Consider the following 16,684-nt stretch of genomic DNA (forward strand, 5'->3'; position numbering starts at 1 on the left):
GTGGAGCGGTTGAGGTGCCAACTGAAATTGGGATAGTATAACCGTGCCTCTCCTTATAAGCCAATGTTTTCTGTAACTGTATTTATAAATGGTCGTACCTTTCCACTGAAGCGTGCAGGCGTCAAGAAATTTTGCATTCATGTATCTTACAAGAGATTACTTACATATATGCCTCCGGCCGAGACAAACTCAACCGCCTAGTCCGGGGGAATATACAAAAGTGAACTAAAGACTCCCGCGAAGCATCTCTACGGAGAAGCTCCTATCGCTGTAGGTCTCCAAAACACGATCGAAGAAATGATAGAGGCTCACCTCTATTCACAATATATACCGCATATCAGCTCCTCGATCCACCGGCAAATGAATTCTTCTTGAGCTTGGCATGGCGTGGCCGAAAAGCACCCTTCCGTGAACCATATGAGCTCGCCTAATTCCAAGGAATATGCACCCTGACTTTCATGTGGAAAGACGGCACCCAAGATGCATACAACTGCTCCAAAGCTACCATCAAGATGCAAATGCGGTGTACGCGGACGTAGCGGATCACACCCTATACACAGGTATGACAGCGATGGTGAGAGATGTGAACGGCACGGCACCCTCCTTAGTTGTTGCACACCACGCACAATCGACACAGAGGTGGCCGAGGAGACAGTCATCATGCTTGCTCTCTCCAACACCCTCCATATACCACCGTTATAAACTATTCTAGGCGCGCCGTACAAAACTGCGCCCGCGGCACGTCCTAATGCAATGCCAAAAATTCCCATTTCGTTAACCTTATATGAGGCCCTGGGGCTCACTCTCTCCTACCCTGAAACACCTCCGCCCATAACACTGCCCGGCAAGGAAGGCTTAGGGTAAGTACGCTTAGAGTACCCAGAAGTATCCACTCAACAGCTACCACGAAATAACGCAAGAGTACCTACCGACCCGCAGCAGGTACCTGGAGCAGGAGAAGACGTTGTCCAAGGCCCCGGAGCTTGGCTGACGTTGCCAGCAGACCAACACACACCCACACCTCAGTGTGTACGCCCACATGTACCCAGATCGCTACATCACTCAATTACATTTTAACAGGTCTGCAAAGAACCTGCCAACCTATCCCATATTCTATGAAGATGCCCACAAATATCAACTACAAGCTGTAACATACAAACCAAGCAGTAATTAGAGGTACAGATATGCAGCTATAGCCCTGTCGTTCAAGTGACGGTAGATGCCTGAGCCGCGGAGGCCATCGGAATCGCGACCTCCTCCATCCTCCATGGCCACCCCCCCTACTTTACCTATTAAAAATAATGTATTCATCACCAGCATCATCGTGATCGTATTTGGGTTACTCAAGCACAACAGCTTGACTGATATAAAAAACTGGGGCAGAGAAAAAGAGATATTACCTATTTTCAAGATCGACAGATTAATTGCTCATAAGATATTTGGCATATGCAGCGCCAGAGTGTGCTAGACATGCAGTTTATACCGACACTACCATATACTTCAGGTGGGGATGTCGGTGGGGGGAAGGAAAGAGTCTACTGGCAATGAAAACGATAGTGCTCCATTCCAGGCTGGCGAAGAAGCAGGAATGGTCAGGCCGCGTGCGAAATATATATACATGAACTAGGGTGAAGAGGTGTTAATGTGAAGTTTGCGGGAAATATGAGTATGGGCGACCCTAAGTTAAGGGCGATTACGGGGAATATCTGAAAGAGGTCGAAGAGTTGTGCATGTGCAATGTGCCTTGACAAAGCGTTTGTATCGCAGAGCCTCACCACAGGTCGGAGGCTTAACCCGGGTATCGCAGGCGCCCGCATTATAGACTCGCAGGCGAGATTGGGCACAAGCTTAGTGTCTCCAATACAAGCATGGCCAGGATCCACCTACTGCTATCATGAGGAGGAGAAGTTAAGATGGGCTTCAGCGAGGACATCGAGAAGGTCTGCGGGGATAGTGTGGATTTGAAGGGCATCCATGAAGTCTGTTGTGTATACGATGAATGGGAATTGGCTGAGTGAGAGATTACGGTGCGTACAGCCGAATTTAATATCACGTTGCAAGTGTGAGGTTGACTGTACGGGCCGAAGGTGCTTAGGCTACGATGCGACAGCATTCTGATTCGGGATTCAAGGGTTCCGGAGAGTTCAATTTTCCTCTCACTCTCTCATCTCGAAGGAGCTGCCTGGGTTGGCAGCTGGATGACATGCACCGCACCGATGAGACCGTGTGTGTCCAAGACCGCCCAGTTCTGCACGGTGCACGGCGTGCTATGGAGGGGGATCTTTGGGAATAAGAAAAAGGAGATCGATTGAGGACAACATGGATTGGTTTAGAAGTAGCTGGATGCTTTGGAGAGTGCCCGACATTCGTGTAACCAACGATTACGGTGAAAGTCAAGGAGGGAAAAAGGAAGAGGCCAATGTGGCAATAACTAAATCATTTATTCTCATGTAAAGTATTTCTTGATATACTGACTGGCTGCCAGCGGCGCAGGTGCCGAATTTAATCCCTGCATTCTAACGCTATAGCATTAGGAGCGTCACCTGGGGGAAAAAATGCGGCGACTATTGGTCGACGAAGCATTGGCGTAGTGACGTCACGTGAAATGGCGGAGTTGGTAAGTGCGCGTCAAGTGGCGTAAACGATCGCGATATCGGGCTTGGATTCAGTTGGCAGCTTCGCTTGTTTGTATGCAAGCGTGTCTACACGACACCGCGTGTCAGATTGGAATAGAGCCAAAGCTAACGTCGCGTTTATTTATCGTAGTGGAAAATCTCCCCAGGCGGAGACAGCGACCACGGAAAAATGTCACTGAAGGTGGAGTATCGGCGATTCTACAGGCTCGGGTATGCGGCGAGCAGCAGTGATGGAGGAGGAGAAGCAGGATGAGCGGACTTGAGCTGTAATGCCGTCGAATTCTGAACACGTGATGCAATTAAGTGTCCCTTATTTTTTTATCAGTCACCCTCTATATTCAGCGCTGCAGCTGAGGGTATCCATCGTATACCCAAACGTCTTCGCACTTAGAAGAGCCGCTATTCTAAAGTGCAAAGGCGTTTGATATCATTACGGATACATTCCGATGCAGGAACAAGCAGAGATAGAGAACAGGAAAAACGTTTCCGCTTTTTTTTTTCTTCTTCTTTAAGTTTGGCAACAAATTCAGAGCCCTGTATGCAAATTTGATTCCTTAACTACCGATGTCTATTAACTAGCCGATCACTGTACGGAAGACGGGACAGCCAAGGATACTGGCCTATCCCGAATAGAAATCGGCATAGGCCAGCATCCTTGGCTATCTCTATTCCAGTATAATGACCAACCAGGAACTAAACATCGGCCGTTAACGGACCAAATTTGCGTATAGGGCTCTGTGAATTTATTGCAGACCTAAACAACCCCAGACGGTAGTAATTCCTTATGAGCCATGTGCCCCATCGGGAGCTTAAACTCCCTGTGCCACGACCTGTGTTCCTTCTTGGCCGAAGACGTAATCCCCAGCTACTTTGCACGTGAAGCAAGCAGCAAGCGGTTTGGCCAGCAAGGATTGTGATTCGTCTCACCTGCTCCAAGGACACCTCCCTGGACGCAGGTTTATGTGAATTTCATAGCCTCAGCTAAACCAGCGCATCGCTGTCACCGCTATCTTTTTCGCCGTCGTATTATACTGCCGTTTTATTGCAACTGCGACGATTTCAGCTGCAAAAAAAGCTGCGATGCGAGTATAACGTCAAGAGCCACGTGGGCGTGTGGTTCGCAGCAGGAGAGAAAATCGTTTCAACGGTTTTGGTGCGTGCAACACCGAGTCTCTTCTACAATTCCAGTTTTTTATTTTTGTATAGTCCCCGTTTGTCAGGCAGCAAAAGAAACGTTTGTTGGCGCGAAAACAGCGCTTAAGAGCTTTTACACTATTCTATTCAAACTCGCGACGGTTATGGCGCTCAACTACAGTTCCCAAGGATGCAGGATTGAATCCCGGCCTCGGCGGCCGCTTCTCCATGGAGGCGAAAAGCAAGGCGTCCGTGGGCTGTACGATGTCAGTGCACGCTAAAGAACCGCAGGTGGCCGAAATTTCCGGAGTCCTCCACTACGGCGTCTCTCACAGCCTCAGTCGCTTTGGGACGTTAAACCCCACAAACCAACCAGTGTGGTTGGTCCTCATCGGGTGCTTGAATTCCTTGCCCGAGGTAATGTGAACCTGACGACGACCCTCTCGACTTATCAAATAATTTTTTTTATATCCGGTGACGAAGTTTTAGTGAAGAGAACAGCTTAAATGGTATCGCATTAATGCGCGTAATACTTTGGTAGCTCTTACCACACACTGACCGCATCGAATACGAATAAATTTCGGGACCCTTTAACGCGCAATATTAAATGTTTTTATCGTATACCACACATGCGCATTAATATGCTAAGAATTTTACCGCTCAGTTCTCGCTGTCGCCGATCTACGCAGTGAAGTTCCTGCAAACAGAATAGAAACAACAACCGCAAATACGAAAGTTACAGTTCTTTAAAGGCTGAAAATAAGAATATTCTGCTCATATGACAGCGATTTAGGCGGAGGTACCCTGACATGGGAATGAACAAGGTATCCAATAGCCAGAGCTTAAAAATTCGCACATACAGAGATTTGTGATACAGAAATAGCAGAACAAATCCGTACGCAAAACAGGAACAACTGAATGTCCTTGGGAGAAGCACATTTCCTTAAATGCACTCAACTGCTATTGTCATTGTGATTATGATTATTATTGTAGCCTTGGTAATTACTGTTGATGTAGTGGCAGCGGCGTAATTTTAAATAGAGCTATCACTTCAGCGTTTTCATGAGCGAATTTATGGGTGGTTTTTGGTCTTTGCGAAGCTCTGAGCACTATTTTCTGCCCTCCCTACTTCAAGGTTCTTCAAGGGCGGTGTATGGCGTGCGGAAGTGGGTTACAGGTGTGGGTGCACGTGTACACCTGACATGCAGCTTTTCGCCGCCGGTTTGACTTCCGTGAAGGTGGGCCTGACTCTCCGTAGCTGCGTTCAAAGCTGACCGCAGGTTTGGACTAGTGTGCGTTATACAGAAACACAATTTCCGCATGCCAGCCATGCTTGATGTATTCGTGAAAGAAAAAGAAAAAAAAATCGAGGGCGTTAAAAAATGGCCGCTAAGATGAAGTTTTCTTCCATCGGCTGCATAGCGCATCTTTTTTTTTTTCTTTTTCATTCTCGCACCTCTAGGATGGATCAACACCTGCTATAAATTTCGACCAGCGAAATTAATAACACCATGCAGCCTTTTTTTACACGAAGTTACAAATATACAGTCTAACGCATGTATATGTCAAGGCAAAACAAACCCACTGATTTTATCCTTTGGAGCCTTTCACCCTGAACGACTCCATGTGGTGCATTAATAGGCGCGCTATTTTATCGCGCACTTTTACACAGCGCAGAGTTTAATTGGGGTGATGAAGCCCGCTGAGTAAACACTTAATTCGCAATCAAATGGCAATAAGTGGATTTTGCATTTCAAGTTTGTTCTTTCAGGAGCATCATTCGCTGTTAACATATTCCGGAAATTCTAGACAAGAGCACTTTTTGCACGAGGCGTTGCTTTTGAACTTTTTTTTTCGCGTACTGTAAGATCGCGCTGTAAAATAAAATAAAAAAGTCAATATAGTAAGACCACCAATGGCTGATCAAGCGGGTGTGCAGTATAGCGACAACCAACGAAGTCCCGAACTAAGGACGCGTCCCCGAAGACGATGGTAACCGACTACTCCCCATCTAGCATTGATTAAAGGCTAGAGCACTATATTTCACGAGGTCTAGCTGGGCTGGTAGGCCGATTCGGTGCGTCTCCAAATTGGTCCCAATTGGCAGCGCCTACTCGGGCTTCGCTGTTACCATGGAGTGTGACATCAGAATTCAGAATTCAGCCCATATATATATATATATATATATATATATATATATATATATATATATATATATATATATATATATATATATATATATATATATTATCATCAGCCCTGTGCTAGCTGCATCCACTTCTTGACTCCTGCGAACATTTTATCCTCATCCGCCCACCTAACTTTCTGCCGCGGTCCTCCTCATGGCTGATTATGATGAAAGGACAGTGAGCTTGTCGTCTGGTTCTACAATCTACCAAGATAAACAACGCTAAACTAGTGCTTTCGCACTTTGTACTAGGTTTAGCCAGGTTGAACATCTGCAATTCTGCATTTTTTTATCTCTATCCGCATGTCCTTCTTTGGGGCACTTGATAGTTTTGTGTATTTCTTGTCAAAAGCGTTCCCTATTGGATTTCTATGACAGTTTAACTACTTTCTGAGGGTGCAGGAGAAGCTCTGAAAACAAGAGTTTGTTACGCCACGAAATGTTATAAACCATTCCCATCGAAATGGTACTGTAAGATATTACGTCACAATTAAGTTATTTCCAAACGACTGGACTTGGCAGCAGGTTGACTAACGTACACGCACTAATATTTTGCAATAGAAGACTATCACATTCTAATCCTAAAGAGAACCCTCTCGCGGAAAAGGAAGCCCCAGTTAGCCAGAAGATATTAAACAAAAAATTCCGAAAGCACTGCAAAATCTGCACTGGAGAAATGCGAAAGCCTGCGCGTTGCCGCTGCACACGATACATCGCGCGCCCCTTGTCGAACACAACCAGCGTTCCGTTGAACGCATCAAAGTTCACCGATGTTCTACAATTGGTCTACAGGAAAGGAAATGCGCAGCATCTGTCACTCGCGGAAATGTTGCTGACATATCTCACGGACAACGCAGAAACGCTCAGGCTTAAGGATCTCTCCAGTGCAGATTCTGCAGTGCTCTCGGAATTGTTTGATTAACTGATATTCATTACACACTTCTGATCTCTATCACGCATTTATTCAGCTCATTAAGTCAGAAACACATCCACTTCCGGTTGGCGTGACGTCACATCCCCTGAACGTCGACATTTCTTGTATGGTTATTTGGACGTCTGATTAATTTTACTTTTACATTTCTGACAGTAAATAATTAACTAATCATCCTACTGACAGAATGCTTTTCTGTGGCATCTGCCCATCATCCTCTATCGATCACAACCATACATTTCATCCTAACTCTTCTGAGAACGACGCAACGGCTGTGGACACTTTCTGCATACAAGACCCCGCCGACATAGCCTAGTAATGCTTTCGCATTAATAAATAAAGGTCTCTTCCTCACCGGCTAACTATGCAAGAAAAATGCATCGACACCGGATGTTTTTACACGGATCGCAAATGCTGGGTTATACACCACCATTTACTTCAAAACAATGGCAAGTCATATTCGGTGTAGTTGCCACTAGTTCAAATAAAATGAAATCCCTCCGCCACGAGTGCAGAATTAGCTGCTTAACAAAGGTGTCCTGAAATAGTGAGGGGGTATATTTTTCTTTTTTTTTTTTTTTGCTGCGAGAACAATAACTTGGGGGAGTTGTCAGCCCCGCTGTAAGCTCTTATGATAGCTTAGAACAACATGGTAACTATAACCATGCTCACCATTGCAGTAAGCGTGATTTGTATGAAGACTAATATATGTTATCTACGTGTGGGTTTAATGTTACGATGAAAATGTCATCTTGACGCTGTTAAAGGCAAATACCACGGCATGATCGTCAGCATGGTTTTCAATTTACGTTCGAAGAAAATAGAAAGAAAGAAACGGCAGGAGAAAAGCAGACGAGAGGTCTTTTATTGCGGTATGAAAATACCAACTGTACAAAGACAATAAACATTATAGGGCTGTAAATAAGCGGTACTGATAAAAAGACTTCACCGGCTTGTTTGTGCATTCCTGGGCTGCCTAAAGGCGTAATTACCTTCCTATGACGGCTGGCCCTCCGAGGCAAAAGATTCGTTGTTAATGTTTCTTTTTACTTTACTTGTGCCTACTGTAAAAGTGTGTCAACTTCTCCTGCGCCCATGTCTAACCTTGAATATCTGCGCAACTTTGTGGCGTACGTGAGACTGATAAAGCTGAGAAAAGTTTTAGGGATTAAACGATGCATTAAAGCATCCTCAAGCGCTCTTCATGGCTCATCCACGGATGTTTTACGATCCCTTGTAACGTTCGCGACTTATATGACTAGCGGACATTGTGATACAAATAGTATAGGCCCTATATACATTCCGGAACTTGCTCTATATCGGTCCCTTATTAGCCTGAAATAGCTATGAATCATTCTAAGATGGACGAACATGTACAATTTCAGTACACGTAGTACAGCTGAAGACCAGCCTACCAGTTCGACGTCCCTTAACAGCTCGGGAAAAGATGCATATGGTGATGAGAAAATTCGCTTTATTTTCACTTTATGCCGACTTCATCTGAATTCATAAGTGCAGTGCATTTTGAAGAAAGAAATATAAAGACAATGAGCAAGTCACACAACTATCGAAGACCTTTCAACCCTCACGCTTTCCTTGAACACAATAAGGCGCACAAGATGAGTTTGTGGAATTTCAAGTGCAAAGTTTGCAATGTAACGACTCTGTAAGGTGAGGCTATAGAAGATCCATTCACGCGCCAGTGCTCTATGGCGGGATGTGAAGCAATCACTGTGTGTAGATTTGTAGCATGGTTCCTGTTGTGCGCTGCAAGGTCCAATTCGTCGATTGGATGAAGAATTAGTCAAGAAACCGCGTAGTAAGGTTTCCTTCTCTAGCCAAAATTATTGCGTTATCCCAGTCAACATGATGTCCAGTCTAGTGCACGTGCTTAACAAACGCACTTTATGCGATATCTTCATTTCTGACATCAAGTTGGTGATCCTTGAACCTACCCGTCTCGCCGATATAGACCTGCCTGTAGCCGCCAAGAGAAATCCGGTAGACAAAGCCAGTGGAGTTGATACCTGCGGCCATTAATCTTGACAGGCATTCCGGAACTCACAAACTGGCACATGCCAAACACTTCTATGACCGACCAGTAAACTTTAGGCGAATCCTTGACTACTTAGTTTATTATCCTGCGATTTACTGGATGCAAAATCGCACCTCCAAAATCCTTTTTTAGACGAAAGAAAGCTTTGCTAGACCCATTTGAAAAAAAAAAAAAAAAAAAGATTAGTTGCGGTTAGTTGAATTGCGATAGCAGCGGCGGAAGCTTCTTTTGCCTGCTGCATTATTCCCCTATCACGCCCAATCAGTGTAAGGTGCTACATTACTGGAGAAACTTAACCTCATCCTCTAAGAGTATGACGCGAGAGCGTAAGCTATCAGCCCACATATAAATGAGAAGGGTTCAATGCTGCTGAACCCGAATGTGTACCGAAAGCATTATCTGCCGGTGACCGAGCGTTCTTCTTCTTCTTCTTCTTCTTCTTCTTCTTCTTCTTCTTCTTCTTCTTCTTCTTCTTCTTCTTCTTCTTCTTTCTTCTTTCTTCTCTTCTTCACGGCTGTTCAAGATCAACCGGGGCGACTGGCCGTGAGCTACGCGACGGCTCGAAACCTGGCGCAGTACTGCTATCGCAATACTATCGCAATACGTCTTTATAATACTGGACAGTGCCCTCAAAAATGGCGTCGCAAGAGCCGTTGTATAACTACAGAAACGACGAGTGACACTTGAAAGAAGTTTAAAGATGCCAGAACCATAATACATTGTTCCAAGTGAGCTGTGAGACTCACGTTACTCTCGTAACAACAATAAAGACAACAGCATGAACAACTGATACCCCTATGGCAGGGACTTTATAACACTCGACACCACAGTACCCATAAAGATGGCGTCGCAACCGCCCTTGCGTAACCATCGATGCGGCGAGTGGGACTTCAAAGTTTATTAGTAGATGCCAAAATTATAATACAATATTCGAAACAAGCAGTGAGACTCATGTTACTCTTGTAACAAGGATATCAGACAACGGCATAAACGACATGACTGAAGGAAATTCATCGAAAAACATGAAAACAGCAAACCCCACTCGGACAATAATGTGGCAGTCAAACAGTACACAATACAAAACATATATAGCAATGGCAACAATTATGATGCAGTGGGTATCTGGCCACATGTATTTTGTATAGTAATATTGTGTGTGCAACAGACCCTCAAGAGCTCTGAACACTAATTGTAGTGGAGAGTCTTTTCACCCCTAACGCCTATGGCAAGCCTTTCTTTTTTCCTTTTTTTTTTTTTTTGTCGTACGGCATCACTAACGGACAGCCATGTTGCGACCAATTTCCACTTTTTCGTATCAAATTTTGATGTAATTGTTCGTCGCACAGCGTTCTGGGTGGTGTCATACCATTTGGATTCCCATTTAACAACCACCTCTATTGTATCGTAAAATGGATACAAGACAGCAGCGCAGCAGTCAACTTCTCTCTAGCCGTTCCGTATTTCCTTCCTCATTCTGTACCCCACGTGTGTGCGTTCGTGAAGCACTTCGTATTCATCACATTTCCAGCGCAGTTAAAAAAAAGGAATGCTGGCGAATGTTTAGGAAATCATCTAATACATAACATAGTGAGCTCCCTTGTGGGAGGTTTCTTCTCATGTTCGCTTCTGCGGGGCGCAGGAAGAGGAGTAGAAGTTGCTACTATTGAGGCACTCGTGGGTTGAGAAGTGCCTGTCCGGTATGAATGGGGCGGCGAAGCCGAGCGCGAGGATGGACACGGGCTGACATCGGTGGTATTGAGATTATGCAATGTTGAAGATGAGTCACAAGATAAGCACGTTTCTGGAACGTAAACTGGTCGTCACTCGCGTGCAGCCAGTGGGCGGCAAAGTGTACGCGAGAAGAGCCGCCGGGTCTGAGGACAGGAATTTCCTCTGAACTTCTCGACTAACAGCTGAAAATTTGGACGAGTGCCACACTCGTCCATCATCCAGCAGGTATGAGGTAGGTCCACGTGGATCCACGACTCTTTGAGGTTCCGAAAACCGGGGAGACGGCTTGCCTCGTACGGTCGGCTTACGAACTCGCACGTAGTCGCCAAATTATAGTTCACGAAGCTTGGCTTCACTCCGCTGATCCACATAAAGCTTATACTTGAGTTGCTTGGGCTCGAACCTTTGTCGCAATATCTTAAGCGCTTTTGTGGGATCTGACTGATGCGGCATGCCCATGATCTTAAGTCTTATGAGAGGCAGTCGGCCATATAGCAAGACGGCTGGTGCGACTCCTGTCGTGCCATGCAGTTGTCACGTCGCACAAAGCCAGCTAAATACATGCCTTGAAAACCCTATTAAACCTTTCTACAATGAGTTCATTGACTTGGGGTTGATAAACCGAAGAGTAGCAGCGGTGTATTTCTCGCTCTTGAGGAAGGGTTTGCATCTCCGAAGATGAGAATTATGGTCCGTGATAAGACTCAATCTCTTGAGGGCAACCATAGCGAGTGAAGATACCTAAAATAAAGTCTTTAACTGCTGCAGTTTTGCAGGTATTTGTGAAAGAAACCTCCGGCCGCTTACTGTAGTAGTTAGCGTGCGTTCTCGCAAAACGCGCCACTAGGATCTTGGCCGAAAAGTGCCACGATTGCAATCTCATCCCATGCTTCTGTGGGAAGGTAACAGTTTGCAGAGGTACGGTAGAGATCATAGCCACACTGCTGAAGTAATCCGGCATCAACGGTGTGTCCGCAGTATCTTCGAATTGCTGCACTTGACCTGAGAGATCGGGCTACTTACAAACAGAATCCAAATGATCCACTTCGCCGCAACGACGCCACTTCCGCTGTGGGCTCGTCATGCGGGGTTGTTTGCCAGGTGGGCAGTAGTGTCGTAGTGGTAGCACTAGTGCTCCGAAAATGTTGATACAAGTTTTGATGTGTAGTAATGGCATTTGCTACAAGGGGTGCGAAGTGCCCGTCCTGATCTGCTATCGCATCATACGCGCTGTACAGGAGCGACCTCTTCAGAAAGCTCCTTGGCTTCACGGGAAGCTTGCTCGTATTGCCTAGCAAGGGCCACAGCGCACGACAGAGTCAAGAAGGAGCCTTCTATTAAGGCATTCATGCAAATGGTGACAAGTGGTCTTCTCTATCAGCTGGTACCTGATAATGTCGTCTGCGAGGCACCCAAAACCGCCATCGAGGACCCTTGTCCGCGACTAAGGGCAGCGACGCACTGGCCAGCTGTCTCTTCGGCAGCTGGTACTCGGTGCCGAATGGCGTGCGGCGACAGAATATTTGTACTGCGCCTCCAGTATGGACATTGCCTCGTCGAATTCGTCACGGTGAGGCACTTCGTCTCCGGAGAGTGATGTATTAGGGGTAGGCTCTGAAGGGAACGACGATGGTAATGTGTAGAAAATCCACTGACCTTCAAGTCCTAAACAGTTCAGAGGGCCAGTCCGCAGACAGTGAGGGGGCACCAGACTCCAGCATGTAGGACCTAATTGCGGGACGCCAGCTCCCATTGCTCCCTATGAAGGGCAGGTCGACCAGAAGTCAGCCGGTAGGGCGGCGGCTGAAGACCCGAAAAGCTGATAACGAACGCTCAGGAATTCACGTAGACGTCCTGGTTTAAGTTAACATACTCGTCGCCAAAATGTATTGTATCGTAAATAGGACACACGACAGCAAAGCGACAATCGACTTTTCATCAGCCGTTCTGTGTTTCTCCTTCCTCTTTCTCTATTCCGCGTGCGTGTGCGCGTGCAACACTTCATCTTTATCACAATCTGCTAGTCATGTTGGAGACTAGCTGGCGATAGGGATTCGAACCTATGACATGTGTGCCTCTAACTGCATGTCTTAATCACTTCAACACACCACGCGACCTGGTGCAGCGGGCGTACTCAGTGGAAAAACCGTCAAAGAAAGAGAAAAATGTAAAAGTGCAGAGTGCATCGCGCTACCGGTCACGCGGGGACGCGCGCCCCAAAAGGAGGTGGGGAACAGGTGTTGAAGCAGCGCATCAAGTAGGTAGTCCTAAGTGTATTTTCGATTTTTTTTTTATTGCGAAAGCAATACTGCTCGCAGTTTGAGCCTTCAGCGTGGAACGGCGGTGACCACCATTGACCTTTGACCTTTAGACGACCCCCGTAGACGACCCCAAGGTGGCAGGAGCTGCCAACTTGGGTCTCTCGTTTCACATGGGACGCTTATGTTAGAATCAACCTGCCAGGACCTTGGCATTTCGTTACCCCTCTAGGCCACTAAGGCACATGCATACAGCTTGGTTAAAGCGAGGCTTTATGTGTGGGCTGAAGAAGAAGAAGAAGAAGAAGAAGAAGAAGAAGAAGAAGAAGAAGAAGAAGAAGAAGAAGAAGAAGAAGAAGAAGAAGAAGAAGAAGAAGAAGAAGAAGAAGAAAAAGAAAAAGAAAAAGAAGAAGAAAAAGAAGAAAAAGAAAAAGGAAAAGAAAAAGAAAAAGAAAAAGAGAAAGAGAAAGAGAAAGAGAAAGAAAAAGAAAAAGAAAAAGAAAAAGGAAAAGAAAAAGAAAAAGAGAAAGAAAAAGGAAAAGAAAAAGAAGAAGAAGAAGAAGAAGAAGAAGAAGAAGAAGAAGAAGAAGAAGAAGAAGAAGAAGAAGAAGAAGAAGAAGAAGAAGAAGAAGAAGAAGAAGAAGAAGAAGAAGAAGAAGAAGAAGAAGAATGTTCGGTCACCCGCAGCTATTGCTTTCGCTCAATATTCGGTTCAGCAGCGTTGAACGCTTCTAATTTTTTTCCACTTAATTGTCATCCACAGACTGGGCGCTTTCAGTGCACACAGCACAAGCCGCGATGACATACAGCGAAAGCATCACGTTATGCGGCTTTAAGCGCAAAGAAACCTATACGCTGCCCGAACCACGCGATGGATCAGGAATTTGGATCGCTGCAAGTGCGCAAAAACTATGTGAGACGAACTGCGTTGTCATTATTAGACTGCGAGAAGCCACGTTTCGTGAAACTTTTCAACGTGTCATCAATAAATCTCCTGCCACATCAAGCCAAACCGTCACCGAAGCTGGAAACTTTCCGCCGCCAAGAATATTGATGTTCTCGACATTTAAAGGAATGTCGATGAGTGGCGCAATATTTAGTCCTCGAGCCGTGCATACAAGACACGTCATGTGTTTACGCGTCGCCACCCATTGTCCTGACCTCGCACAGCGCACGCGCACCATATCTGTTTTCAATTCACGGCGCGCCCGTGATGTCGACAGCAGGCATCCGTGACATTTGCCAAGTGCTGGGAATTGTTAGTTATAGACATTCCAAGAAGCTTCAAGATCACAGGAAATCTATAGGACTGCTGCCTTAGGAAACACGCACTCATCGCCACTTAATGCACTCAAAACGCTCTTATAGCCCTCTTAATTGTGCTCGGGAAACGGTTACAAGAGAAAATACGAATGCATTTGGTTAAAGTACTGGCTTCATCAACACGTACACAACAATATCAGCTAAACATTGGCGCTAGACAAAAGCCTTTGACACATGTTCATGCATACGAGTGAGCCTCTATTATTTAAGGTGTTATTAATTATTGATAATCAGTGTCATTAGTAAAGGTTGAATTTCTAACCTTCCCATTCCTCAAGTCATGCACGTATCTCGTACAGATTCCGGCCTCACGACTTATATTTAAATTACACTGCTTTAGAATTAGTTTATCTTTACAAGTACCTCTGAGTTTGTATTACAAATAATTTATCCACAAGTAGCCACATTAATTATATAATTAATAACGTTAATCTCATGCTATAAGCTACCTCCGTGGTAACTTTTCCGACGCTCCATCTTCCCTTAAATTGCTGCTTTATAAGTCTCTTATACGCCCGAAACTTGAATACGCATAATCAGTATGGGATTCTGCTTATGTCACCCTATCCCATTATCTTGAACTTGTTCAAAAATAATTCCACCCCTTCATCCTTTTGCAGTTATAACCGAACAGCACCATATCCACAATGAGAACTAACCTTGAATTATTTTCTCGTTACCGTTTAACTTTATTTCATAAACTATTTCGTCATTGCATACTGCATACTGAAATGACTCTAGATCCACTCTAGCGCTCGCATCATCCTTGGTCATATGCACTAAGTTGATCTGGGTCGTTGTAACACTAAAACTTTTTGCAGTCTTAACCTGCATATCCCACGTCCATCTCATGAATGGAACCAGCTTGCTGCTGAAATCGTGCCTATCAGTGATAACGAACTGTTTCGAAACTGTTTAGCTAACATTGCATGATTAGGAAACCTTATTTTTATAACGGTCTTGATGTATTGTATACGATTGAGTAATATTTTGTTAACATTGCAATATTAGAAGATACTTGTTCTGTTTGATATGTTGAACTACATTTTTTTGTTTATTATTATATATTTTTGACCACTCCCCTCTGTAATGCCTCTGGCCCTGAGGGTAAATAAATGTGCAAATGTTTGTTCGGTAACAGCAAAAACAAATTTATCGCCGAGTAAACGCGATTTAAAAATCTTGCTGCTAGTCGATTCAAACTTGCGACCTCAATGCGGAAAAGAACTGGTTATCATCCGTTTAAAGTGAATGGGGCATAGCGTATAGCCTTTTGAATACGCTCCCCACGATCGGTGTTGACGCACGCATTTTGCTATAGAAATCAGCCAACGGGGGCAACGCCTTCGTGTAGTTCTTCGAAACTTTCTAGCATATAAAAGTTCGCTTTCGGCGAGCGTGTATGGGCTCTTTGTGATTAGAAGGTTAGAACGCTGTCGGCATAACTATCTCGATAGGCGCCAACTTCTAATAACCTCAAAGTCCCTTTGAGAGTGGGGAGAGTCCGACTAGCGAAAAAACTGTGGTCGGCAACTTTTTAGTTCAGCGGCAAGTCTGAATACTGACAGCTTAGTTTATAGGCTGCCATCTTGGTTATAACGTCACGCCGAAAGCCGCCATCTTAGATTCGAGATTCTGAAACTATGCCGCCATTCCGGCTTGTGACGTCATTGACACGCGGCTCTACTTCCAGTCGCCATATTGGACTATGATGTCATCATCGGCACTCGACTGGGCCGCCATCTTGAATCCCTTGGACTTGCAGATTCTCACGCCGAGGACAACACTGCTTTCTAAAGAGGGGAGGTGGGAAAACTGGGAGAGGCAACGGATTCTGAGACGCGCGGACTTGTGTGAGCCCAGAGCACGAACAAAACGGCCGACTTTAGATATATGCACAAAACAGTACCTGAACGCAGGCTGCGGGTTTTTGTAGGTCATTGCATTCATCATAACGTCAGTCAAAATGCTTCAATAATGACGTCAGTTTACAATAAAGTTGCCAAGAGTTTCGTGCGACTCCGGAGCTTTATGCGATTAAATGTGTGCTTATTTTCACACAGAACGCAGCAAAATGGACGAATAAGATTTCGGCTTTGCTGTATTTCTTTATAGCTCGTGCAGGCACACAGAATCATAGCCACCATGGACGCGTTTTGTAATTTAAATTCCCAATCAGCGGATCCTGTTGGAACCTGCAGAACCGACAGGTAGCCAGGTGAATCTGTGCCTTCGAAAGAAGCGTTGGTTGTAAATAAACGCATTACGTCGTCAATTCCGACCAATGATGCATAGACTGAACGCTCGGAAAGTATAGAGTGCCCATACAATCTCCTGCCTGTGTAAAATGGGTTGGACAGAGAGACCATTTAGAACACTCCCTATACTGTTTTCCCACACCCCTCCCTGTGTGTTTATTGATGACAG

This window comes from Amblyomma maculatum, chromosome 2 (assembly GCF_055883805.1).
Source record: "Amblyomma maculatum isolate TAMU_Amacu chromosome 2, ASM5588380v1, whole genome shotgun sequence".
NCBI lineage: Eukaryota > Metazoa > Arthropoda > Arachnida > Ixodida > Ixodidae > Amblyomma > Amblyomma maculatum.